The sequence below is a fragment of the Oncorhynchus mykiss genome, chromosome 21 (genome assembly GCF_013265735.2).
Source record: "Oncorhynchus mykiss isolate Arlee chromosome 21, USDA_OmykA_1.1, whole genome shotgun sequence".
Lineage (NCBI taxonomy): Eukaryota > Metazoa > Chordata > Actinopteri > Salmoniformes > Salmonidae > Oncorhynchus > Oncorhynchus mykiss.
Window position 1 is genome coordinate 59,757,924 of NC_048585.1, and position 21,247 is coordinate 59,779,170.

The 21,247-nt window shown below is 43.4% G+C and overlaps 27 non-coding genes across 27 annotated transcripts; all 27 read left to right on the forward strand.

Moving 5' to 3' along the window:
* The first annotated feature begins 2,118 nt into the window (after positions 1 to 2,118).
* trnay-gua lies at positions 2,119 to 2,205 on the forward strand. Its single transcript is given in 2 exon segments — positions 2,119 to 2,155; positions 2,170 to 2,205. It is a non-coding gene; the product is annotated as a tRNA-Tyr (tRNA).
* Positions 2,206 to 2,808: 603 nt separating this feature from the next.
* On the forward strand, positions 2,809 to 2,895 carry trnay-gua. Its single transcript is given in 2 exon segments — positions 2,809 to 2,845; positions 2,860 to 2,895. It is a non-coding gene; the product is annotated as a tRNA-Tyr (tRNA).
* A 590-nt stretch (positions 2,896 to 3,485) lies between these two features.
* On the forward strand, positions 3,486 to 3,572 carry trnay-gua. The gene is given in 2 exon segments: positions 3,486 to 3,522; positions 3,537 to 3,572. It is a non-coding gene; the product is annotated as a tRNA-Tyr (tRNA).
* A 591-nt stretch (positions 3,573 to 4,163) lies between these two features.
* Positions 4,164 to 4,250, forward strand: trnay-gua. The gene is given in 2 exon segments: positions 4,164 to 4,200; positions 4,215 to 4,250. It is a non-coding gene; the product is annotated as a tRNA-Tyr (tRNA).
* Positions 4,251 to 4,841: 591 nt separating this feature from the next.
* On the forward strand, positions 4,842 to 4,928 carry trnay-gua. Its single transcript is given in 2 exon segments — positions 4,842 to 4,878; positions 4,893 to 4,928. It is a non-coding gene; the product is annotated as a tRNA-Tyr (tRNA).
* Positions 4,929 to 5,519: 591 nt separating this feature from the next.
* Positions 5,520 to 5,606, forward strand: trnay-gua. The gene is given in 2 exon segments: positions 5,520 to 5,556; positions 5,571 to 5,606. It is a non-coding gene; the product is annotated as a tRNA-Tyr (tRNA).
* Positions 5,607 to 6,198: 592 nt separating this feature from the next.
* On the forward strand, positions 6,199 to 6,285 carry trnay-gua. Its single transcript is given in 2 exon segments — positions 6,199 to 6,235; positions 6,250 to 6,285. It is a non-coding gene; the product is annotated as a tRNA-Tyr (tRNA).
* A 591-nt stretch (positions 6,286 to 6,876) lies between these two features.
* trnay-gua lies at positions 6,877 to 6,963 on the forward strand. Its single transcript is given in 2 exon segments — positions 6,877 to 6,913; positions 6,928 to 6,963. It is a non-coding gene; the product is annotated as a tRNA-Tyr (tRNA).
* A 591-nt stretch (positions 6,964 to 7,554) lies between these two features.
* On the forward strand, positions 7,555 to 7,641 carry trnay-gua. Its single transcript is given in 2 exon segments — positions 7,555 to 7,591; positions 7,606 to 7,641. It is a non-coding gene; the product is annotated as a tRNA-Tyr (tRNA).
* A 591-nt stretch (positions 7,642 to 8,232) lies between these two features.
* On the forward strand, positions 8,233 to 8,319 carry trnay-gua. The gene is given in 2 exon segments: positions 8,233 to 8,269; positions 8,284 to 8,319. It is a non-coding gene; the product is annotated as a tRNA-Tyr (tRNA).
* A 591-nt stretch (positions 8,320 to 8,910) lies between these two features.
* On the forward strand, positions 8,911 to 8,997 carry trnay-gua. The gene is given in 2 exon segments: positions 8,911 to 8,947; positions 8,962 to 8,997. It is a non-coding gene; the product is annotated as a tRNA-Tyr (tRNA).
* A 590-nt stretch (positions 8,998 to 9,587) lies between these two features.
* trnay-gua lies at positions 9,588 to 9,674 on the forward strand. The gene is given in 2 exon segments: positions 9,588 to 9,624; positions 9,639 to 9,674. It is a non-coding gene; the product is annotated as a tRNA-Tyr (tRNA).
* Positions 9,675 to 10,902: 1,228 nt separating this feature from the next.
* trnay-gua lies at positions 10,903 to 10,989 on the forward strand. Its single transcript is given in 2 exon segments — positions 10,903 to 10,939; positions 10,954 to 10,989. It is a non-coding gene; the product is annotated as a tRNA-Tyr (tRNA).
* Positions 10,990 to 12,217: 1,228 nt separating this feature from the next.
* On the forward strand, positions 12,218 to 12,304 carry trnay-gua. The gene is given in 2 exon segments: positions 12,218 to 12,254; positions 12,269 to 12,304. It is a non-coding gene; the product is annotated as a tRNA-Tyr (tRNA).
* A 591-nt stretch (positions 12,305 to 12,895) lies between these two features.
* On the forward strand, positions 12,896 to 12,982 carry trnay-gua. The gene is given in 2 exon segments: positions 12,896 to 12,932; positions 12,947 to 12,982. It is a non-coding gene; the product is annotated as a tRNA-Tyr (tRNA).
* A 591-nt stretch (positions 12,983 to 13,573) lies between these two features.
* trnay-gua lies at positions 13,574 to 13,660 on the forward strand. The gene is given in 2 exon segments: positions 13,574 to 13,610; positions 13,625 to 13,660. It is a non-coding gene; the product is annotated as a tRNA-Tyr (tRNA).
* A 681-nt stretch (positions 13,661 to 14,341) lies between these two features.
* On the forward strand, positions 14,342 to 14,428 carry trnay-gua. The gene is given in 2 exon segments: positions 14,342 to 14,378; positions 14,393 to 14,428. It is a non-coding gene; the product is annotated as a tRNA-Tyr (tRNA).
* Positions 14,429 to 15,019: 591 nt separating this feature from the next.
* On the forward strand, positions 15,020 to 15,106 carry trnay-gua. The gene is given in 2 exon segments: positions 15,020 to 15,056; positions 15,071 to 15,106. It is a non-coding gene; the product is annotated as a tRNA-Tyr (tRNA).
* Positions 15,107 to 15,697: 591 nt separating this feature from the next.
* trnay-gua lies at positions 15,698 to 15,784 on the forward strand. Its single transcript is given in 2 exon segments — positions 15,698 to 15,734; positions 15,749 to 15,784. It is a non-coding gene; the product is annotated as a tRNA-Tyr (tRNA).
* Positions 15,785 to 16,375: 591 nt separating this feature from the next.
* Positions 16,376 to 16,462, forward strand: trnay-gua. The gene is given in 2 exon segments: positions 16,376 to 16,412; positions 16,427 to 16,462. It is a non-coding gene; the product is annotated as a tRNA-Tyr (tRNA).
* Positions 16,463 to 17,053: 591 nt separating this feature from the next.
* Positions 17,054 to 17,140, forward strand: trnay-gua. Its single transcript is given in 2 exon segments — positions 17,054 to 17,090; positions 17,105 to 17,140. It is a non-coding gene; the product is annotated as a tRNA-Tyr (tRNA).
* A 584-nt stretch (positions 17,141 to 17,724) lies between these two features.
* trnay-gua lies at positions 17,725 to 17,811 on the forward strand. The gene is given in 2 exon segments: positions 17,725 to 17,761; positions 17,776 to 17,811. It is a non-coding gene; the product is annotated as a tRNA-Tyr (tRNA).
* A 591-nt stretch (positions 17,812 to 18,402) lies between these two features.
* Positions 18,403 to 18,489, forward strand: trnay-gua. The gene is given in 2 exon segments: positions 18,403 to 18,439; positions 18,454 to 18,489. It is a non-coding gene; the product is annotated as a tRNA-Tyr (tRNA).
* Positions 18,490 to 19,080: 591 nt separating this feature from the next.
* trnay-gua lies at positions 19,081 to 19,167 on the forward strand. Its single transcript is given in 2 exon segments — positions 19,081 to 19,117; positions 19,132 to 19,167. It is a non-coding gene; the product is annotated as a tRNA-Tyr (tRNA).
* Positions 19,168 to 19,758: 591 nt separating this feature from the next.
* trnay-gua lies at positions 19,759 to 19,845 on the forward strand. The gene is given in 2 exon segments: positions 19,759 to 19,795; positions 19,810 to 19,845. It is a non-coding gene; the product is annotated as a tRNA-Tyr (tRNA).
* Positions 19,846 to 20,436: 591 nt separating this feature from the next.
* On the forward strand, positions 20,437 to 20,523 carry trnay-gua. Its single transcript is given in 2 exon segments — positions 20,437 to 20,473; positions 20,488 to 20,523. It is a non-coding gene; the product is annotated as a tRNA-Tyr (tRNA).
* Positions 20,524 to 21,114: 591 nt separating this feature from the next.
* trnay-gua lies at positions 21,115 to 21,201 on the forward strand. Its single transcript is given in 2 exon segments — positions 21,115 to 21,151; positions 21,166 to 21,201. It is a non-coding gene; the product is annotated as a tRNA-Tyr (tRNA).
* Positions 21,202 to 21,247: the final 46 nt, after the last annotated feature.

The following is a 21,247-nucleotide window of genomic DNA, read 5'->3' on the forward strand; positions in this document are numbered from 1 at the left end:
CCAGGGACACACTCCTTTCATGCCGCTTTGATACAGCTACAAACGGAAGTGATTTTCGTAGCAGGTTAGGGGAGCATTTTCCCAAACTCTCCTAACATGCTACGAAAAATACCATTCCAGTTGTAGTGTGAAGTGTGTTTCTCCTTCCAACCCCACATGGGCTGAGATCCAAGCATAACTTCTGGGCATTGGTCTCACCCGGGAATGAATTTGGAGTACCCATATAGCAGGTATTGTCTGCTCATAATCTTGATGTGATTGGCCTGACTGAAACATGGCTTAAACCGGATTAATTTACTGTGTTAAATGAGGCCTCACCTCCTGGTTACACTAGTGACCATATCCCCCGCGCATCCAGCAAAGGCGAAGGTGTTGCTAACATTTACAATAGCGAATTTCAATTTATAAAAAAAAAAAAAAAAGACTGCATTTTGGTCATTTGAGCTTCTAGTCATGAAATCTATGCAGCCTACTCAATCACTTTTTATAGCTACTGTTTACAGGCCTCCCGGGCCATATTCAGCGTTCCTCACCGAGTTCCCTGAATTCCTATCGGACCTTGTAGTCATAGCAGATGATATTCAATTTTTGTAGACTTTAATATTCACATGGAAAAGTCCACAAACCCACACCAAAAGGCTTTCAGAGCCATCATCGACTCAGTGGGTTTTGTCCAACATGTCTCCGGACCTACTCACTGCCACAGTCATACTCTGGACCTAGTTTTGTCCCGTGGAATAAATATTGTGGCTCTTAATGTTGTTCCTCATAATCCCGGACTATCAGACCACCATTTTATTACGTTTGCAATCGCAACAAATAATCTGCTCAGACCCCAACCAAGGAGTATCAAAAGCCATGCTATAAATTCTCGGACAACCCAAAGATTTTTCGATGCCCTTCGACTCCCTCCACCTACCCAAGGACGTCAGAGTACAACTGTAAGTCTTCCGACTAGCTTGGAAAGACAATACCGTGCAGTATTGAAGAGCCCTCACTGCTGCTCGATCATCCTATTTTTCCAACTTAATTGAGGAGAATAAGAACAATCCATAATTGATTTGATGCTGTCGCAAAGCTAACTAAAAAGCAGCATTCCCAAAGAGAGGACGGCTTTCACATCAGCAGTGATACATTTATGAACTTTTAAAAGATCATGTACTTTTTGTCAAAGAAAGCAAATTATGGACTCCTCTTTAAATCGGCATATTTCTCCAAAGCTCAGTTATACTGAATCTGCACAACACTGCTAGGACCTAGGATCAAAGGAGACACTCAAGTGTTTTAGTACTATATCTCTTGACACATTGATGAAAATAGTCATGGCCTCTAAACCTTCAAGCTGCATACTGGACCCAATTAACCTAAACGATTGAAAGAGCTGATTCCTGTGCTTGTCCCTCCTATGTTGAATATAATAAAATGTCTCCCTATCCACCAGATGTGTACCAGACTCACTAAAAGTGGCAGTAATAAAAGCCTCTCTTGAAAAAACCAAACCTTGACCCAGAAAATATTTAAAAAACTATCAGCCTATATCGAATCTCCCAATCCTCTAGCACTGAGACTGCACTCGTGAAGGTGGTAAATTACATTTTAATGGCGTCAGACCAAGGCTGTGCAGCTGTCCTCATGCTCCTAGACCTTAGTGCTGCTTTTGAAACCATCGATCACCACATTGTTTTGGAGAGATTGGAAACCCAAATTGGTCTACACGGACAAGTTATGGCCTGGTTTAGACTTATGCCTAGTGCAAGTCATTCCCAAAAGCAAGTCATTCCCTGAGCGGGAATCAAACCCAGGCCGCGGTGGTAAAAGAACCGAATCCTAACCACTAGACCAACAGGGAGAGAGAAAAATACTTATAGCAAGCTAGAGGGCAAAACAGCGATTTTATTCCTCGGCTCACTTTTTGTCTATTCCCAAATGCAATTACTTGCAATCTAAGTGGATGTACCTCTGAGGAATAGAGCATTAGTTGAACGTACGAAGACCTGGGGGCAATCCTCAGCAGCTCCAAGACACCACCAAACTCAGCAGATAAATTTCTTAAAGGGAACATATGCTTCTGCCAAACCTCTGATCATCTAGCTAAGGGCGTTTGACTGCTTGCGTCACCCTTCGATAGCTCAGTTGGTAGAGCGGAGGACTGTAGATGAAATTGCTGTAATCCTTAGGTAGCTGGTTCAAATCCGGCTCGAAGGATTGTACATTTTCTTGTGGCTTACGCCAACTTTTTGACAGCAGTGCACCTTGACATGTGCTTGACAAAAAAATATCTTTCCCTGAGAGAAGAAATCTTCACTTGTTGACCTATGATAGGAATGTTGGTAGAGATGTTGGTAGAGCACAAGAGAGTTCTCGAGATTGCAACAGTCCTTAGGTCGCTGACTCAGAAGAGAATAACTTTTTCTGCAGTTGTGCCAAGTTTTTGACTTATGCCTAGTGTTTCCCCAAAAGCAAGTCATTCCCTGAGCGGGAATCAAACCCAGGCCGCGGTGGTAAAAGAACCGAATCCTAACCACTAGACCAACAGGGAGAGAGAAAAATACTTTTTGCAAGCTAGGGGGCTAAACAGCGATTTTATTCCTCGGCTCACTTTTTGTCTATTCCCAAATGCAACTACTTGCAATCTAAGGGGATGTAGCTCAGAGGAATAGAGCATTAGTTGAACGTACGAAGACCTGGGGGCAATCCTCAGCAGCTCCAAGAAACCACCAAACTCAGCAGATTAATTTCTTAAAGGGAACATATGCTTCTGCCAAACCTCTGACCATCTAGGTGATGGCGTTTGACTACATTTTTTATCCTTCGATAGCTCAGTTGGTAGAGCGGAGGACTGTAGGTGAAATTGCTGTAATCCTTAGGTTGCTGGTTCAAATCCGGCTCAAAGGATTGTACTTTTTCTTGTGGCTTACGCCAACTTTTTGACAGCAGTGTACCATGACATGTGCTTGACAAAAAATATATTTCCCTGAGAGAAGAAATCTTCACTTGTTGACCTTTGATAGGAATGTTGGTAGAGCAGCAGAGAGTTCTCGAGATTGCAACAGTCCGTATGTCGCTGACTCAGAAGAGTATAACTTTTTCTGCAGTTGTTCCAAGTTTTTGACTTATGCCTAGTGTTTACCCAAAAGCAAGTCATTCCCTGAGCGGGAATCAAACCCAGGCCGCGGTGGTAAAAGAACCGAATCCTTACCACTAGACCAACAGGGAGAGAGAAAAATACTTTTTGCAAGCTAGGGGGCTAAACAGCGATTTTATTCCTCGGCTCACTTTTTGTCTATTCCCAAATGCAACTACTTGCAATCTAAGGGGATGTAGCTCAGAGGAATAGAGCATTAGTTGAACGTACGAAGACCTGGGGGCAATCCTCAGCAGCTCCAAGAAACCACCAAACTCAGCAGATTAATTTCTTAAAGGGAACATATGCTTCTGCCAAACCTCTGACCATCTAGGTGATGGCGTTTGACTATATTCTTTACCCTTCGATAGCTCAGTTGGTAGAGGGGAGGACTGTAGGTGAAATTGCTGTAATCCTTAGGTTGCTGGTTCAAATCTAGCTCGAAGGATTGTACTTTTTCTTGTGGCTTACGCCAACTTTTTGACAGCAGTGTACCATGACATGTGCTTGACAAAAAAATATCTTTCCCTGAGAGAAGAAATCTTCACTTGTTGACCTTTGATAGGAATGTTGGTAGAGCAGCAGAGAGTTCTCGAGAATGCAACAGTCCGTATGTCGCTGACTCAGAAGAGTATAACTTATTCTGCAGTTGTTCCAAGTTTTTGACTTATGCCTAGTGTTTACCCAAAAGCAAGTCATTCCCTGAGCGGGAATCAAACCCAGGCCGCGGTGGTAAAAGAACCGAATCCTAACCACTAGACCAACAGGGAGAGAGAAAAATACATTTCGCAAGCTAGGGGGCTAAACAGCGATTTTATTCCTCGGCTCACTTTTTGTCTATTCCCAAATGCAACTACTTGCAATCTAAGGGGATGTAGCTCAGAGGAATAGAGCATTAGTTGAACGTACGAAGACCTGGGGGCAATCCTTAGCAGCTCCAACAAACCACCAAACTCAGCAGATTAATTTCTTAAAGGGAACATATGCTGCTGCCAAACCTCTGACCATCTAGGTGATGGCGTTTGACTACATTTTTTATCCTTCGATAGCTCAGTTGGTAGAGCGGAGAACTGTAGGTGAAATTGCTGTAATCCTTAGGTCGCTGGTTCAAATTCGGCTCGAAGGATTGTACTTTTTCTTGTGGCTTACGGCAACTTTTTGACAGCAGTGAACCATGACATGTGCTTGACAAAAAAATATCTTTCCCTGAGAGAAGAAATCTTCACTTGTTGACCTTTGATAGGAATGTTGGTAGAGCAGCAGAGAGTTCTCGAGATTGCAACAGTCCTTAGGTCGCTGATTCAGAAGAGTATAACTTTTTCTGCAGTTGTGCCAAGTTTTTGACTTATGCCTAGTGTTTCCCCAAAAGCAAGTCATTCCCTGAGCGGGAATCAAACCCAGGCCGCGGTGGTAAAAGAACCGAATCCTAACCACTAGACCAACAGGGAGAGAGAAAAATACATTTCACAAGCTAGGGGGCTAAACAGCGATTTTATTCCTCGGCTCACTTTTTGTCTATTCCCAAATGCAACTACTTGCAATCTAAGGGGATGTAGCTCAGAGGAATAGAGCATTAGTTGAACGTACGAAGACCTGAGGGCAATCCTTAGCAGCTCCAAGAAACCACCAAACTCAGCAGATTAATTTCTTAAAGGGAACATATGCTTCTGCCAAACCTCTGACCATCTAGGTGATGGCGTTTGACTAAATTTTTTATCCTTCGATAGCTCAGTTGGTAGAGCGGAGGACTGTAGGTGAAATTGCTGTAATCCTTAGGTCGCTGGTTCAAATCCGGCTCGAAGGATTGTACATTTTCTTGTGGCTTACAGCAACTTTTTGACAGCAGTGAACCATGACATGTGCTTGACAAAAAAATATCTTTCCCTGAGAGAAGAAATCTTCACTTGTTGACCTTTGATAGGAATGTTGGTAGAGCAGCAGAGAGTTCTCGAGATTGCAACAGTCCTTAGGTCGCTGACTCAGAAGAGTATAACTTTTTCTGCAGTTGTGCCAAGTTTTTGACTTATGCCTAGTGTTGCCCCAAAAGCAAGTCATTCCCTGAGCGGGAATCAAACCCAGGCAGCGGTGGTAAAAGAACCGAATCCTAACCACTAGACCAACAGGGAGATTGAAAAATACATTTTGCAAGCTAGGGGGCTAAACAGCGATTTTATTCCTCGGCTCACTTTTTATCTATTCCCAAATGCAACTACTTGCAATCTAAGGGGATGTAGCTCAGAGGAATAGAGCATTAGTTGAACGTACGAAGACCTGGGGGCAATCCTTAGCAGCTCCAAGAAACCACCAAACTCAGCAGATTAATTTCTTAAAGGGAACATATGCTGCTGCCAAACCTCTGACCATCTAGGTGATGGCGTTTGACTATATATTTTAACCTTCGATAGCTCAGTTGGTAGAGCGGAGGACTGTAGGTGAAATTGCTGTAATCCTTAGGTCGCTGGTTCAAATCTGGCTCGAAGGATTGTACTTTTTCTTGTGGCTTACGCCAACTTTTTGACAGCAGTGTACCATGACATGTGCTTGACAAAAAAATATATTTCCCTGAGAGAAGAAATCTTCACTTGTTGACCTTTGATAGGAATGTTGGTAGAGCAGCAGAGAGTTCTCGAGATTGCAACAGTCCGTATGTCGCTGACTCAGAAGAGTATAACTTATTCTGCAGTTGTTCCAAGTTTTTGACTTATGCCTAGTGTTTACCCAAAAGCAAGTCATTCCCTGAGCGGGAATCAAACCCAGGCCGCGGTGGTAAAAGAACCGAATCCTAACCACTAGACCAACAGGGAGAGAGAAAAATACATTTCGCAAGCTAGGGGGCTAAACAGCGATTTTATTCCTCGGCTCACTTTTTATCTATTCCCAAATGCAACTACTTGCAATCTAAGGGGATGTAGCTCAGAGGAATAGAGCATTAGTTGAACGTACGAAGACCTGGGGGCAATCCTCAGCAGCTCCAAGAAACCACCAAACTCAGCAGATTAATTTCTTAAAGGGAACATATGCTTCTGCCAAACCTCTGACCATCTAGGTGATGGCGTTTGACTACATTTTTTTTTCCTTCGATAGCTCAGTTGGTAGAGCGGTGGACTGTAGGTGAAATTGCTGTAATCCTTAGGTCGCTGGTTCAAATCCGGCTCGAAGGATTGTACTTTTTCTTGTGGCTTACAGCAACTTTTTGACAGCAGTGAACCATGACATGTGCTTGACAAAAAAATATCTTTCCCTGAGAGAAGAAATCTTCACTTGTTGACCTTTGATAGGAATGTTGGTAGAGCAGCAGAGAGTTCTCGAGATTGCAACAGTCCTTAGGTCGCTGACTCAGAAGAGTATAACTTTTTCTGCAGTTGTGCCAAGTTTTTGACTTATGCCTAGTGTTGCCCCAAAAGCAAGTCATTCCCTGAGCGGGAATCAAACCCAGGCAGCGGTGGTAAAAGAACCGAATCCTAACCACTAGACCAACAGGGAGATTGAAAAATACATTTTGCAAGCTAGGGGGCTAAACAGCGATTTTATTCCTCGGCTCACTTTTTATCTATTCCCAAATGCAACTACTTGCAATCTAAGGGGATGTAGCTCAGAGGAATAGAGCATTAGTTGAACGTACGAAGACCTGGGGGCAATCCTTAGCAGCTCCAAGAAACCACCAAACTCAGCAGATTAATTTCTTAAAGGGAACATATGCTGCTGCCAAACCTCTGACCATCTAGGTGATGGCGTTTGACTATATATTTTAACCTTCGATAGCTCAGTTGGTAGAGCGGAGGACTGTAGGTGAAATTGCTGTAATCTTTAGGTCGCTGGTTCAAATCTGGCTCGAAGGATTGTACTTTTTCTTGTGGCTTACGCCAACTTTTTGACAGCAGTGTACCATGACATGTGCTTGACAAAAAAATATATTTCCCTGAGAGAAGAAATCTTCACTTGTTGACCTTTGATAGGAATGTTGGTAGAGCAGCAGAGAGTTCTCGAGATTGCAACAGTCCGTATGTCGCTGACTCAGAAGAGTATAACTTATTCTGCAGTTGTTCCAAGTTTTTGACTTATGCCTAGTGTTTACCCAAAAGCAAGTCATTCCCTGAGCGGGAATCAAACCCAGGCCGCGGTGGTAAAAGAACCGAATCCTAACCACTAGACCAACAGGGAGAGAGAAAAATACATTTCGCAAGCTAGGGGGCTAAACAGCGATTTTATTCCTCGGCTCACTTTTTATCTATTCCCAAATGCAACTACTTGCAATCTAAGGGGATGTAGCTCAGAGGAATAGAGCATTAGTTGAACGTACGAAGACCTGGGGGCAATCCTCAGCAGCTCCAAGAAACCACCAAACTCAGCAGATTAATTTCTTAAAGGGAACATATGCTTCTGCCAAACCTCTGACCATCTAGGTGATGGCGTTTGACTACATTTTTTATCCTTCGATAGCTCAGTTGGTAGAGCGGTGGACTGTAGGTGAAATTGCTGTAATCCTTAGGTCGCTGGTTCAAATCCGGCTCGAAGGATTGTACTTTTTCTTGTGGCTTACAGCAACTTTTTGACAGCAGTGAACCATGACATGTGCTTGACAAAAAAATATCTTTCCCTGAGAGAAGAAATCTTCACTTGTTGACCTTTGATAGGAATGTTGGTAGAGCAGCAGAGAGTTCTCGAGATTGCAACAGTCCTTAGGTCGCTGACTCAGAAGAGTATAACTTTTTCTGCAGTTGTGCCAAGTTTTTGACTTATGCCTAGTGTTGCCCCAAAAGCAAGTCATTCCCTGAGCGGGAATCAAACCCAGGCAGCGGTGGTAAAAGAACCGAATCCTAACCACTAGACCAACAGGGAGATTGAAAAATACATTTTGCAAGCTAGGGGGCTAAACAGCGATTTTATTCCTCGGCTCACTTTTTATCTATTCCCAAATGCAACTACTTGCAATCTAAGGGGATGTAGCTCAGAGGAATAGAGCATTAGTTGAACGTACGAAGACCTGGGGGCAATCCTTAGCAGCTCCAAGAAACCACCAAACTCAGCAGATTAATTTCTTAAAGGGAACATATGCTGCTGCCAAACCTCTGACCATCTAGGTGATGGCGTTTGACTATATATTTTAACCTTCGATAGCTCAGTTGGTAGAGCGGAGGACTGTAGGTGAAATTGCTGTAATCCTTAGGTCGCTGGTTCAAATCTGGCTCGAAGGATTGTACTTTTTCTTGTGGCTTACGCCAACTTTTTGACAGCAGTGTACCATGACATGTGCTTGACAAAAAAATATATTTCCCTGAGAGAAGAAATCTTCACTGGTTGACCTTTGATAGGAATGTTGGAATAGCAGCAGAGAGTTCTCGAGATTGCAACAGTCCGTATGTCGCTGACTCAGAAGAGTATAACTTATTCTGCAGTTGTTCCAAGTTTTTGACTTATGCCTAGTGTTTACCCAAAAGCAAGTCATTCCCTGAGCGGGAATCAAACCCAGGCCGCGGTGGTAAAAGAACCGAATCCTAACCACTAGACCAACAGGGAGAGAGAAAAATACATTTCGCAAGCTAGGGGGCTAAACAGCGATTTTATTCCTCGGCTCACTTTTTATCTATTCCCAAATGCAACTACTTGCAATCTAAGGGGATGTAGCTCAGAGGAATAGAGCATTAGTTGAACGTACGAAGACCTGGGGGCAATCCTCAGCAGCTCCAAGAAACCACCAAACTCAGCAGATTAATTTCTTAAAGGGAACATATGCTTCTGCCAAACCTCTGACCATCTAGGTGATGGCGTTTGACTACATTTTTTATCCTTCGATAGCTCAGTTGGTAGAGCGGTGGACTGTAGGTGAAATTGCTGTAATCCTTAGGTCGCTTGTTCAAATCCGGCTCGAAGGATTGTACTTTTTCTTGTGCCTTACGCCAACTTTTTGACAGCAGTGTACCATGACATGTGCTTGACAAAAAATATCTTTCTCTGAGAGAAGAAATCTTCACTTGTTGACCTTTGATAGGAATGTTGGTAGAGCAGCAGAGAGTTCTCGAGATTGCAACAGTCCTTTGGTCGCTGATTCAGAAGAGTATAACTTTTTCTGCAGTTGTGCCAAGTTTTTGACTTATGCCTAGTGTTTCCCCAAAAGCAAGTCATTCCCTGAGCGGGAATCAAACCCAGGCCGCGGTGGTAAAAGAACCGAATCCTAACCACTAGACCAACAGGGAGAGAGAAAAATACATTTCGCAAGCTAGGGGGCTAAACAGCGATTTTATTCCTCGGCTCACTTTTTGTCTATTTCCAAATGCAACTACTTGCAATCTAAGGGGATGTAGCTCAGAGGAATAGAGCATTAGTTGAACGTACAAAGACCTGGGGGCAATCCTTAGCAGCTCCAAGAAACCACCAAACTCAGCAGATTAATTTCTTAAAGGGAACATATGCTGCTGCCAAACCTCTGACCATGTAGGTGATGGCGTTTGACTACATATTTTAACCTTCGATAGATCAGTTGGTAGAGCGGAGGACTGTAGGTGAAATTGCTGTAATCCTTAGGTCGCTGGTTCAAATCCGGCTCGAAGGATTGTACTTTTTCTTGTGGCTTACGCCAACTTTTTGACAGCAGTGTACCATGACATGTGCTTGACAAAAAAAAATATTTCCCTGAGAGAAGAAATCTTCACTTGTTGACCTTTGATAGGAATGTTGGTAGAGCAGCAGAGAGTTCTCGAGATTGCGACAGTCCGTATGTCGCTGACTCAGAAGAGTATAACTTATTCTGCAGTTGTTCCAAGTTTTTGACTTATGCCTAGTGTTTACCCAAAAGCAAGACATTCCCTGAGCGGGAATCAAACCCAGGCCGCGGTGGTAAAAGAACCGAATCCTTACCACTAGACCAACAGGGAGAGAGAAAAATACATTTCGCAAGCTAGGGGGCTAAACAGCGATTTTATTCCTCGGCTCACTTTTTGTCTATTCCCAAATGCAACTACTTGCAATCTAAGGGGATGTAGCTCAGAGGAATAGAGCATTAGTTGAACGTACGAAGACCTGGGGGCAATCCTCAGCAGCTCCAAGAAACCACCAAACTCAGCAGATTAATTTCTTAAAGGGAACATATGCTTCTGCCAAACCTCTGACCATCTAGGTGATGGTGTTTGAATACATTTTTTATCCTTCGATAGCTCAGTTCGTAGAGCGGAGGACTGTAGGTGAAATTGCTGTAATCCTTAGGTTGCTTGTTCAAATCCGGCTCAAAGGATTGTACTTTTTCTTGTGCCTTATGCCAACTTTTTGACAGCAGTGTACCATGACATGTGCTTGACAAAAAAATATCTTTCTCTGAGAGAAGAAATCTTCACTTGTTGACCTTTGATAGGAATGTTGGTAGAGCAGCAGAGAGTTCTCGAGATTGCAACAGTCCTTTGGTCGCTGATTCAGAAGAGTATAACTTTTTCTGCAGTAGTGCCAAGTTTTTGACTTATGCCTAGTGTTTCCCCAAAAGCAAGTCATTCCCTGAGCGGGAATCAAACCCAGGCCGCGGTGGTAAAAGAACCGAATCCTAACCACTAGACCAACAGGGAGAGAGAAAAATACATTTCACAAGCTAGGGGGCTAAACAGCGATTTTATTCCTCGGCTCACTTTTTGTCTATTCCCAAATGCAACTACTTGCAATCTAAGGGGATGTAGCTCAGAGGACTAGAGCATTAGTTGAACCACCAAACTCAGCAGATAAATTTCTTAAAGGGAACATATGCTTCTGCCAAACCTCTGACCATCTAGGTGATGGCGTTTGACCACATTTTTTATCCTTCGATAGCTCAGTTGGTAGAGCGGAGGACTGTAGGTGAAATTGCTGTAATCCTTAGGTCGCTGGTTCAAGTCCGGCTCGAAGGATTGTACTTTTTCTTGTGGCTTACGGCAACTTTTTGACAGCAGTGTACCATGACATGTGCTTGACAAAAAAAAATATTTCCCTGAGAGAAGAAATCTTCACTTGTTGACCTTTGATAGGAATGTTGGTAGAGCAGCAGAGAGTTCTCGAGATTGCGACAGTCCGTATGTCGCTGACTCAGAAGAGTATAACTTATTCTGCAGTTGTTCCAAGTTTTTGACTTATGCCTAGTGTTTACCCAAAAGCAAGACATTCCCTGAGCGGGAATCAAACCCAGGCCGCGGTGGTAAAAGAACCGAATCCTAACCACTAGACCAACAGGGAGAGAGAAAAATACATTTCGCAAGCTAGTGGGCTAAACAGCGATTTTATTCCTCGGCTCACTTTTTGTCTATTCCCAAATGCAACTACTTGCAATCTAAGGGGATGTAGCTCAGAGGAATAGAGCATTAGTTGAACGTACGAAGACCTGGGGGCAATCCTCAGCAGCTCCAAGAAACCACCAAACTCAGCAGATTAATTTCTTAAAGGGAACATATGCTTCTGCCAAACCTCTGACCATCTAGGTGATGGTGTTTGAATACATTTTTTATCCTTCGATAGCTCAGTTCGTAGAGCGGAGGACTGTAGGTGAAATTGCTGTAATCCTTAGGTCGCTTGTTCAAATCCGGCTCAAAGGATTGTACTTTTTCTTGTGCCTTATGCCAACTTTTTGACAGCAGTGTACCATGACATGTGCTTGACAAAAAAATATCTTTCTCTGAGAGAAGAAATCTTCACTTGTTGACCTTTGATAGGAATGTTGGTAGAGCAGCAGAGAGTTCTCGAGATTGCAACAGTCCTTTGGTCGCTGATTCAGAAGAGTATAACTTTTTCTGCAGTTGTGCCAAGTTTTTGACTTATGCCTAGTGTTTCCCCAAAAGCAAGTCATTCCCTGAGCGGGAATCAAACCCAGGCCGCGGTGGTAAAAGAACCGAATCCTAACCACTAGACCAACAGGGAGAGAGAAAAATACATTTCACAAGCTAGGGGGCTAAACAGCGATTTTATTCCTCGGCTCACTTTTTGTCTATTCCCAAATGCAACTACTTGCAATCTAAGGGGATGTAGCTCAGAGGACTAGAGCATTAGTTGAACCACCAAACTCAGCAGATTAATTTCTTAAAGGGAACATATGCTTCTGCCAAACCTCTGACCATCTAGGTGATGGCGTTTGACTACATTTTTTATCCTTCGATAGCTCAGTTGGTAGAGCGGAGGACTGTAGGTGAAATTGCTGTAATCCTTAGGTCGCTGGTTCAAATCCGGCTCGAAGGATTGTACTTTTTCTTGTGGCTTACGGCAACTTTTTGACAGCAGTGTACCATGACATGTGCTTGACAAAAAAAAATATTTCCGTGAGAGAAGAAATCTTCACTTGTTGACCTTTGATAGGAATGTTGGTAGAGCAGCAGAGAGTTCTCGAGATTGCGACAGTCCGTATGTCGCTGACTCAGAAGAGTATAACTTATTCTGCAGTTGTTCCAAGTTTTTGACTTATGCCTAGTGTTTACCCAAAAGCAAGACATTCCCTGAGCGGGAATCAAACCCAGGCCGCGGTGGTAAAAGAACCGAATCCTAACCACTAGACCAACAGGGAGAGAGAAAAATACATTTCGCAAGCTAGGGGGCTAAACAGCGATTTTATTCCTCGGCTCACTTTTTGTCTATTCCCAAATGCAACTACTTGCAATCTAAGGGGATGTAGCTCAGAGGAATAGAGCATTAGTTGAACGTACGAAGACCTGGGGGCAATCCTCAGCAGCTCCAAGAAACCACCAAACTCAGCAGATTAATTTCTTAAAGGGAACATATGCTTCTGCCAAACCTCTGACCATCTAGGTGATGGCGTTTGACTACATTTTTTATCCTTCGATAGCTCAGTTGGTAGAGCGGAGGACTGTAGGTGAAATTGCTGTAATCCTTAGGTCGCTTGTTCAAATCCGGCTCAAAGGATTGTACTTTTTCTTGTGCCTTATGCCAACTTTTTGACAGCAGTGTACCATGACATGTGCTTGACAAAAAAAAATATTTCCCTGAGAGAAGAAATCTTCACTTGTTGACCTTTGATAGGAATGTTGGTAGAGCAGCAGAGACTTCTCGAGATTGCAACAGTCCTTTGGTCGCTGATTCAGAAGAGTATAACTTTTTCTGCAGTTGTGCCAAGTTTTTGACTTATGCCTAGTGTTTCCCCAAAAGCAAGTCATTCCCTGAGCGGGAATCAAACCCCGGCCGCGGTGGTAAAAGAACCGAATCCTAACCACTAGACCAACAGGGAGAGAGAAAAATACATTTCACAAGCTAGGGGGCTAAACAGCGATTTTATTCCTCGGCTCACTTTTTGTCTATTTCCAAATGCAACTACTTGCAATCTAAGGGGATGTAGCTCAGAGGAATAGAGCATTAGTTGAACGTACGAAGACCTGGGGGCAATCCTTAGCAGCTCCAAGAAACCACCAAACTCAGCAGATTAATTTCTTAAAGGGAACATATGCTTCTGCCAAACCTCTGACCATCTAGGTGATGGCGTTTGACTACATTTTTTATCCTTCGATAGCTCAGTTGGTAGAGCGGAGGACTGTAGGTGAAATTGCTGTAATCCTTAGGTCGCTGGTTCAAATCCGGCTCGAAGGATTGTACTTTTTCTTGTGGCTTACGCCAACTTTTTGACAGCAGTGTACCATGACATGTGCTTGACAAAAAAATATCTTTCCCTGAGAGAAGAAATCTTCACTTGTTGACCTTTGATAGGAATGTTGGTAGAGCAGCAGAGAGTTCTCGAGATTGCGACAGTCCGTATGTCGCTGACTCAGAAGAGTATAACTTATTCTGCAGTTGTTCCAAGTTTTTGACTTATGCCTAGTGTTTCCCCAAAAGCAAGTCATTCCCTGAGCGGGAATCAAACCCAGGCAGCGGTGGTAAAAGAAATGAATCCTAACCACTAGACCAACAGGGAGAGAGAAAAATACTTTTCGCAAGCTAGGGGGCTAAACAGCGATTTTATTCCTCGGCTCACTTTTTGTCTATTCCCAAATGCAACTACTTGCAATCTAAGGGGATGTAGCTCAGAGGAATAGAGCATTAGTTGAACGTACGAAGACCTGGGGGCAATCCTCAGTAGCTCCAAGAAACCACCAAACTCAGCAGATTAATTTCTTAAAGGGAACATATGCTTCTGCCAAATCAAAGACCTGGGGGCAATCCTTAGCAGCACCAAGAAACCACCAAACTCAGCAGATTAATTTCTTAAAGGGAACATATGCTTCTGCCAAACCTCTGACCATCTAGGTGATGGCGTTTGACTACATTTTTTATCCTTCGATAGCTCAGTTGGTAGAGCGGAGGACTGTAGGTGAAATTGCTGTAATCCTTAGGTCGCTGGTTCAAATCCGGCTCGAAGGATTGTACTTTTTCTTGTGGCTTACGCCAACTTTTTGACAGCAGTGAACCATGACATGTGCTTGACAAAAAGATATCTTTCCCTGAGAGAAGAAATCTTCACTTGTTGACCTTTGATAGGAATGTTGGTAGAGCAGTAGAGAGTTCTCGAGATTGCAACAGTCCTTAGGTCGCTGATTCAGAAGAGTATAACTTTTTCTGCAGTTGTGCCAAGTTTTTGACTTATGCCTAGTGTTTCCCCAAAAGCAAGTCATTCCCTGAGCGGGAATCAAACCCAGGCCGCGGTGGTAAAAGAACCGAATCCTAACCACTAGACCAACAGGGAGAGAGAAAAATACATTTTGCAAGCTAGGGGGCTAAACAGCGATTTTATTCCTCGGCTCACTTTTTGTCTTTTTCCAAATGCAACTACTTGCAATCTAAGGGGATGTAGCTCAGAGGAATAGAGCATTAGTTGAACGTACGAAGACCTGGGGGCAATCCTTAGCAGCTCCAAGAAACCAACAAACTCAGCAGATTAATTTCTTAAAGGGAACATATGCTTCTGCCAAACCTCTGACCATCTAGGTGATGGCGTTTGAATACATTTTTTGTCCTTCGATAGCTCAGTTGGAAGAGCGGAGGACTGTAGGTGAAATTGCTGTAATCCTTAGGTCGCTGGTTCAAATCCGGCTCGAAGGATTGTACTTTTTCTTGTGGCTTACGCCAACTTATTGACAGCAGTGTACCATGACATGTGCTTGACAAAAAAATATCTTTCCCTGAGAGAAGAAATCTTCACTTGTTGACCTTTGATAGGAATGTTGGTAGAGCAGCAGAGAGTTCTCGAGATTGCAACAGTCCTTAGGTCGCTGACTCAGAAGAGTATAACTTTTTCTGCAGTTGTGCCAAGTTTTTGACATATGCCTAGTGTTTCCCCAAAAGCAAGTCATTCCCTGAGCGGGAATCAAACCCAGGCCGCGGTGGTAATAGAACTGAATACTAACCACTAGACCAACAGGGAGAGAGAAAAATACTTTTTGCAAGCTAGGGGGCTAAACAGCGATTTTATTCCTCGGCTCACTTTTTGTCTTTTTCCAAATGCAACTACTTGCAATCTAAGGGGATGTAGCTCAGAGGAATAGAGCATTAGTTGAACGTACGAAGACCTGGGGGCAATCCTTAGCAGCTCCAAGAAACCACCAAACTCAGCAGATTAATTTCTTAAAGGGAACATATGCTTCTGCCAAACCTCTGACCATCTAGGTGATGGCGTTTGAATACATTTTTTATCCTTCGATAGCTCAGTTGGAAGAGCGGAGGACTGTAGGTGAAATTGCTGTAATCTTTAGGTCGCTGGTTCAAATCCGGCTCGAAGGATTGTACTTTTTCTTGTGGTTTACGGCAACTTTTTGACAGCAGTGAACCATGACATGTGCTTGACAAAAAAATATCTTTCCCTGAGAGAAGAAATCTTCACTTGTTGACCTTTGATAGGAATGTTGGTAGAGCAGCAGAGAGTTCTCGAGATTGCAACAGTCCTTAGGTCGCTGACTCAGAAGAGTATAACTTTTTCTGCAGTTGTGCCAAGTTTTTGACTTATGCCTAGTGTTGCCCCAAAAGCAAGTCATTCCCTGAGCGGGAATCAAACCCAGGCAGCGGTGGTAAAAGAACCGAATCCTAACCACTAGACCAACAGGGAGATTGAAAAATACATTTTGCAAGCTAGGGGGCTAAACAGCGATTTTATTCCTCGGCTCACTTTTTATCTATTCCCAAATGCAACTACTTGCAATCTAAGGGGATGTAGCTCAGAGGAATAGAGCATTAGTTGAACGTACGAAGACCTGGGGGCAATCCTTAGCAGCTCCAAGAAACCACCAAACTCAGCAGATTAATTTCTTAAAGGGAACATATGCTGCTGCCAAACCTCTGACCATCTAGGTGATGGCGTTTGACTACATATTTTAACCTTCGATAGCTCAGTTGGTAGAGCGGAGGACTGTAGGTGAAATTGCTGTAATCCTTAGGTCGCTGGTTTAAATCCGGCTCGAAGGATTGTACTTTTTCTTGTGGCTTACGGCAACTTTTTGACAGCAGTGAACCATGACATGTGCTTGACAAAAAAATATCTTTCCCTGAGAGAAGAAATCTTCACTTGTTGACCTTTGATAGGAATGTTGGTAGAGCAGCAGAGAGTTCTCGAGATTGCAACAGTCCTTAGGTCGCTGACTCAGAAGAGTATAACTTTTTCTGCAGTTGTGCCAAGTTTTTGACTTATGCCTAGTGTTGCCCCAAAAGCAAGTCATTCCCTGAGCGGGAATCAAACCCAGGCAGCGGTGGTAAAAGAACCGAATCCTAACCACTAGACCAACAGGGAGAGAGAAAAATACATTTTGCAAGCTAGGGGGCTAAACAGCGATTTTATTCCTCGGCTCACTTTTTATCTATTCCCAAATGCAACTACTTGCAATCTAAGGGGATGTAGCTCAGAGGAATAGAGCATTAGTTGAACGTACGAAGACCTGGGGGCAATCCTTAGCAGCTCCAAGAAACCACCAAACTCAGCAGATTAATTTCTTAAAGGGAACATATGCTTCTGCCAAACCTCTGACCATCTAGGTGATGGCGTTTGACTACATTTTTTATCCTTCGATAGCTCAGTTGGTAGAGAGGAGGACTGTAGGTGAAATTGCTGTAATCCTTAGGTCGCTGGTTCAAATCCGGCTCGAAGGATTGTACTTGTAGCTTACGGCAACTTTTTGACAGCAGTGAACCATGACATGTGCTTGACAAAAAATATCTTTCCCTGAGAGAAGAAATCTTCACTTGTTGACCTTTGATAGGAATGTTGGTAGAGCAGCAGAGAGTTCTCGAGATTGCAACAGTCCTTAGGTCGCTGACTCAGAAGAGTATAACTTTTTCTGCAGTTGTGCCAAGTTTTTGACTTATGCCTAGTGTTTCCCCAAAAGCAAGTCATTCCCTGAGCGGGAATCAAACCCAGGCCTTGGTGGTAAAAGAACCGAATCCTAACCACTAGACCAACAGGGAGAGAGAAAAATACTTTTTGCAAGCTAGGGGGCTAAACAGCTATTTTATTCCTCGGCTCACTTTTTGTCGATTCCCAAATGCAACTACTTGCAATCTAAGGGGATGTAGCTCAGAGGACTAGTGCATTAGTTGAACGTACGAAGACCTGGGGGCAATCCTCAGCAGCTCCAAGAAACCACCAAACTCAGCAGATTAATTTCTTAAAGGGAACATATGCTTCTGCCAAACCTCTGGCCATCTAGGTGATGGCGTTTGACTACATATTTTGTCCTTCGATAGCTCAGTTGGTAGAGTGGAGGACTGTAGGTGAAATTGCTGTAATCCTTAGGTTGCTGGTTCAAATCCGGCTCGAAGGATTGTACTTTTTCTTGTGGCTTACGCCAACTTTTTGACAGCAGTGAACCATGACATGTGCTTGACAAAAAGATATCTTTCCCTGAGAGAAGAAATCTTCACTTGTTGACCTTTGATAGGAATGTTGGTAGAGCAGTAGAGAGTTCTCGAGATTGCAACAGTCCTTAGGTCGCTGATTCAGAAGAGTATAACTTTTTCTGCAGTTGTGCCAAGTTTTTGACTTATGCCTAGTGTTGCCCCAAAAGCAAGTCATTCCCTGAGCGGGAATCAAACCCAGGCAGCGGTGGTAAAAGAACCGAATCCTAACCACTAGACCAACAGGGAGATTGAAAAATACATTTTGCAAGCTAGGGGGCTAAACAGCGATTTTATTCCTCAGCTCACTTTTTATCTATTCCCAAATGCAACTACTTGCAATCTAAGGGGATGTAGCTCAGAGGAATAGAGCATTAGTTGAACGTACGAAGACCTGGGGGCAATCCTTAGCAGCTCCAAGAAACCACCAAACTCAGCAGATTAATTTCTTAAAGGGAACATATGCTGCTGCCAAACCTCTGACCATCTAGGTGATGGCGTTTGACTACATATTTTAACCTTCGATAGCTCAGTTGGTAGAGCGGAGGACTGTAGGTGAAATTGCTGTAATCCTTAGGTCGCTGGTTCAAATCTGGCTCGAAGGATTGTACTTTTTCTTGTGGCTTACGCCAACTTTTTGACAGCAGTGTACCATGACATGTGCTTGACAAAAAAATATATTTCCCTGAGAGAAGAAATCTTCACTTGTTGACCTTTGGTAGCAATGTTGGTAGAGCAGCAGAGAGTTCTCGAGATTGCAACAGTCCGTATGTCGCTGACTCAGAAGAGTATAACTTATTCTGCAGTTGTTCCAAGTTTTTGACTTATGCCTAGTGTTTACCCAAAAGCAAGTCATTCCCTGAGCGGGAATCAAACCCAGGCCGCGGTGGTAAAAGAACCGAATCCTAACCACTAGACCAACAGGGAGAGAGGAAAATACATTTTGCAGGCTAGGGGGCTAAACAGCGATTTTATTCCTCGGCTCACTTTTTGTCTATTCCCAAATGCAACTACTTGCAATCTAAGGGGATGTAGCTCAGAGGAATAGAGCATTAGTTGAACGTACGAAGACCTGGGGGCAATCCTTAGCAGCTCCAAGAAACCACCAAACTCAGCAGATTAATTTCTTAAAGGGAACATATGCTTCTGACAAACCTCTGACCATCTAGGTGATGGCGTTTGACTACATTTTTTATCCTTAGATAGCTCAGTTGGTAGAGCGGAGGACTGTAGGTGAAATTGCTGTAATCCTTAGGTCGCTGGTTTAAATCCGGCTCGAAGGATTGTACTTTTTCTTGTGGCTTACGGCAACTTTTTGACAGCAGTGAACCATGACATGTGCTTGACAAAAAAATATCTTTCCCTGAGAGAAGAAATCTTCACTTGTTGACCTTTGATAGGAATGTTGGTAGAGCAGCAGAGAGTTCTCGAGATTGCAACAGTCCTTAGGTCGCTGACTCAGAAGAGTATAACTTTTTCTGCAGTTGTGCCAAGTTTTTGACTTATGCCTAGTGTTGCCCCAAAAGTAAGTCATTCCCTGAGCGGGAATCAAACCCAGGCAGCGGTGGTAAAAGAACCGAATCCTAACCACTAGACCAACAGGGAGATTGAAAAATACATTTTGCAAGCTAGGGGGCTAAACAGCGATTTTATTCCTCGGCTCACTTTTTATCTATTCCCAAATGCAACTACTTGCAATCTAAGGGGATGTAGCTCAGAGGAATAGAGCATTAGTTGAACGTACGAAGACCTGGGGGCAATCCTTAGCAGCTCCAAGAAACCACCAAACTCAGCAGATTAATTTCTTAAAGGGAACATATGCTGCTGCCAAACCTCTGACCATCTAGGTGATGGCGTTTGACTACATATTTTAACCTTCGATAGCTCAGTTGGTAGAACGGAGGACTGTAGGTGAAATTGCTGTAATCCTTAGGTCGCTGGTTCAAATCTGGCTCGAAGGATTGTACTTTTTCTTGTGGCTTACGCCAACTTTTTGACAGCAGTGTACCATGACATGTGCTTGACAAAAAAATATATTTCCCTGAGAGAAGAAATCTTCACTTGTTGACCTTTGATAGGAATGTTGGTAGAGCAACAGAGAGTTCTCGAGATTGCAACAGTCCGTATGTCGCTGACTCAGAAGAGTATAACTTATTCTGCAGTTGTTCCAAGTTTTTGACTTATGCCTAGTGTTTACCCAAAAGCAAGTCATTCCCTGAGCGGGAATCAAACCCAGGCCGCGGTGGTAAAAGAACCGAATCCTTACCACTAGACCAACAGGGAGAGAGAAAAATACATTTCGCAAGCTAGGGGGCTAAACAGCGATTTTATTCCTCGGCTCACTTTTTGTCTATTCCCAAATGCAACTACTTGCAATCTAAGGGGATGTAGCTCAGAGGAATAGAGCATTAGTTGAACGTACGAAGACCTGGGGGCAATCCTTAGCAGCTCCAAGAAACCACCAAACTCAGCAGATTAATTTCTTAAAGGGAACATATGCTGCTGCCAAACCTCTGACCATCTAGGTGATGGCGTTTGACTACGTTTTTTATCCTTTGATAGCTCAGTTGGTAGAGCGGAGGACTGTAGGTGAAATTGCTGTAATCCTTAGGTCGCTGGTTCAAATCCGGCTCGAAGGATTGTACTTTTTCTTGTGGCTTACGGCAACTTTTTGACAGCAGTGAACCATGACATGTGCTTGACAAAAAAATATCTTTCCCTGAGAGAAGAAATCTTCACTTGTTGACCTTTGATAGGAATGTTGGTAGAGCAGCAGAGAGTTCTCGAGATTGCAACAGTCCTTAGGTCGCTGATTCAGAAGAGTATAACTTTTTCTGCAGTTGTGCCAAGTTTTTGACTTATGCCTAGTGTTGCCCCAAAAGCAAGTCATTCCCTGAGCGGGAATCAAACCCAGGCAGCGGTGGTAAAAGAACCGAATCCTAACCACTAGACCAACAGGGAGATTGAAAAATACATTTTGCAAGCTAGGGGGCTAAACAGCGATTTTATTCCTCGGCTCACTTTTTATCTATTCCCAAATGCAACTACTTGCAATCTAAGGGGATGTAGCTCAGAGGAATAGAGCATTAGTTGAACGTACGAAGACCTGGGGGCAATCCTTAGCAGCTCCAAGAAACCACCAAACTCAGCAGATTAATTTCTTAAAGGGAACATATGCTGCTGCCAAACCTCCGACCATCTAGGTGATGGCGTTTGACTACATATTTTAACCTTCAATAGCTCAGTTGGTAGAGCGGAGGACTGTAGGTGAAATTGCTGTAATCCTTAGGTCGCTGGTTCAAATCTGGCTCGAAGGATTGTACTTTTTCTTGTGGCTTACGCCAACTTTTTGACAGCAGTGTA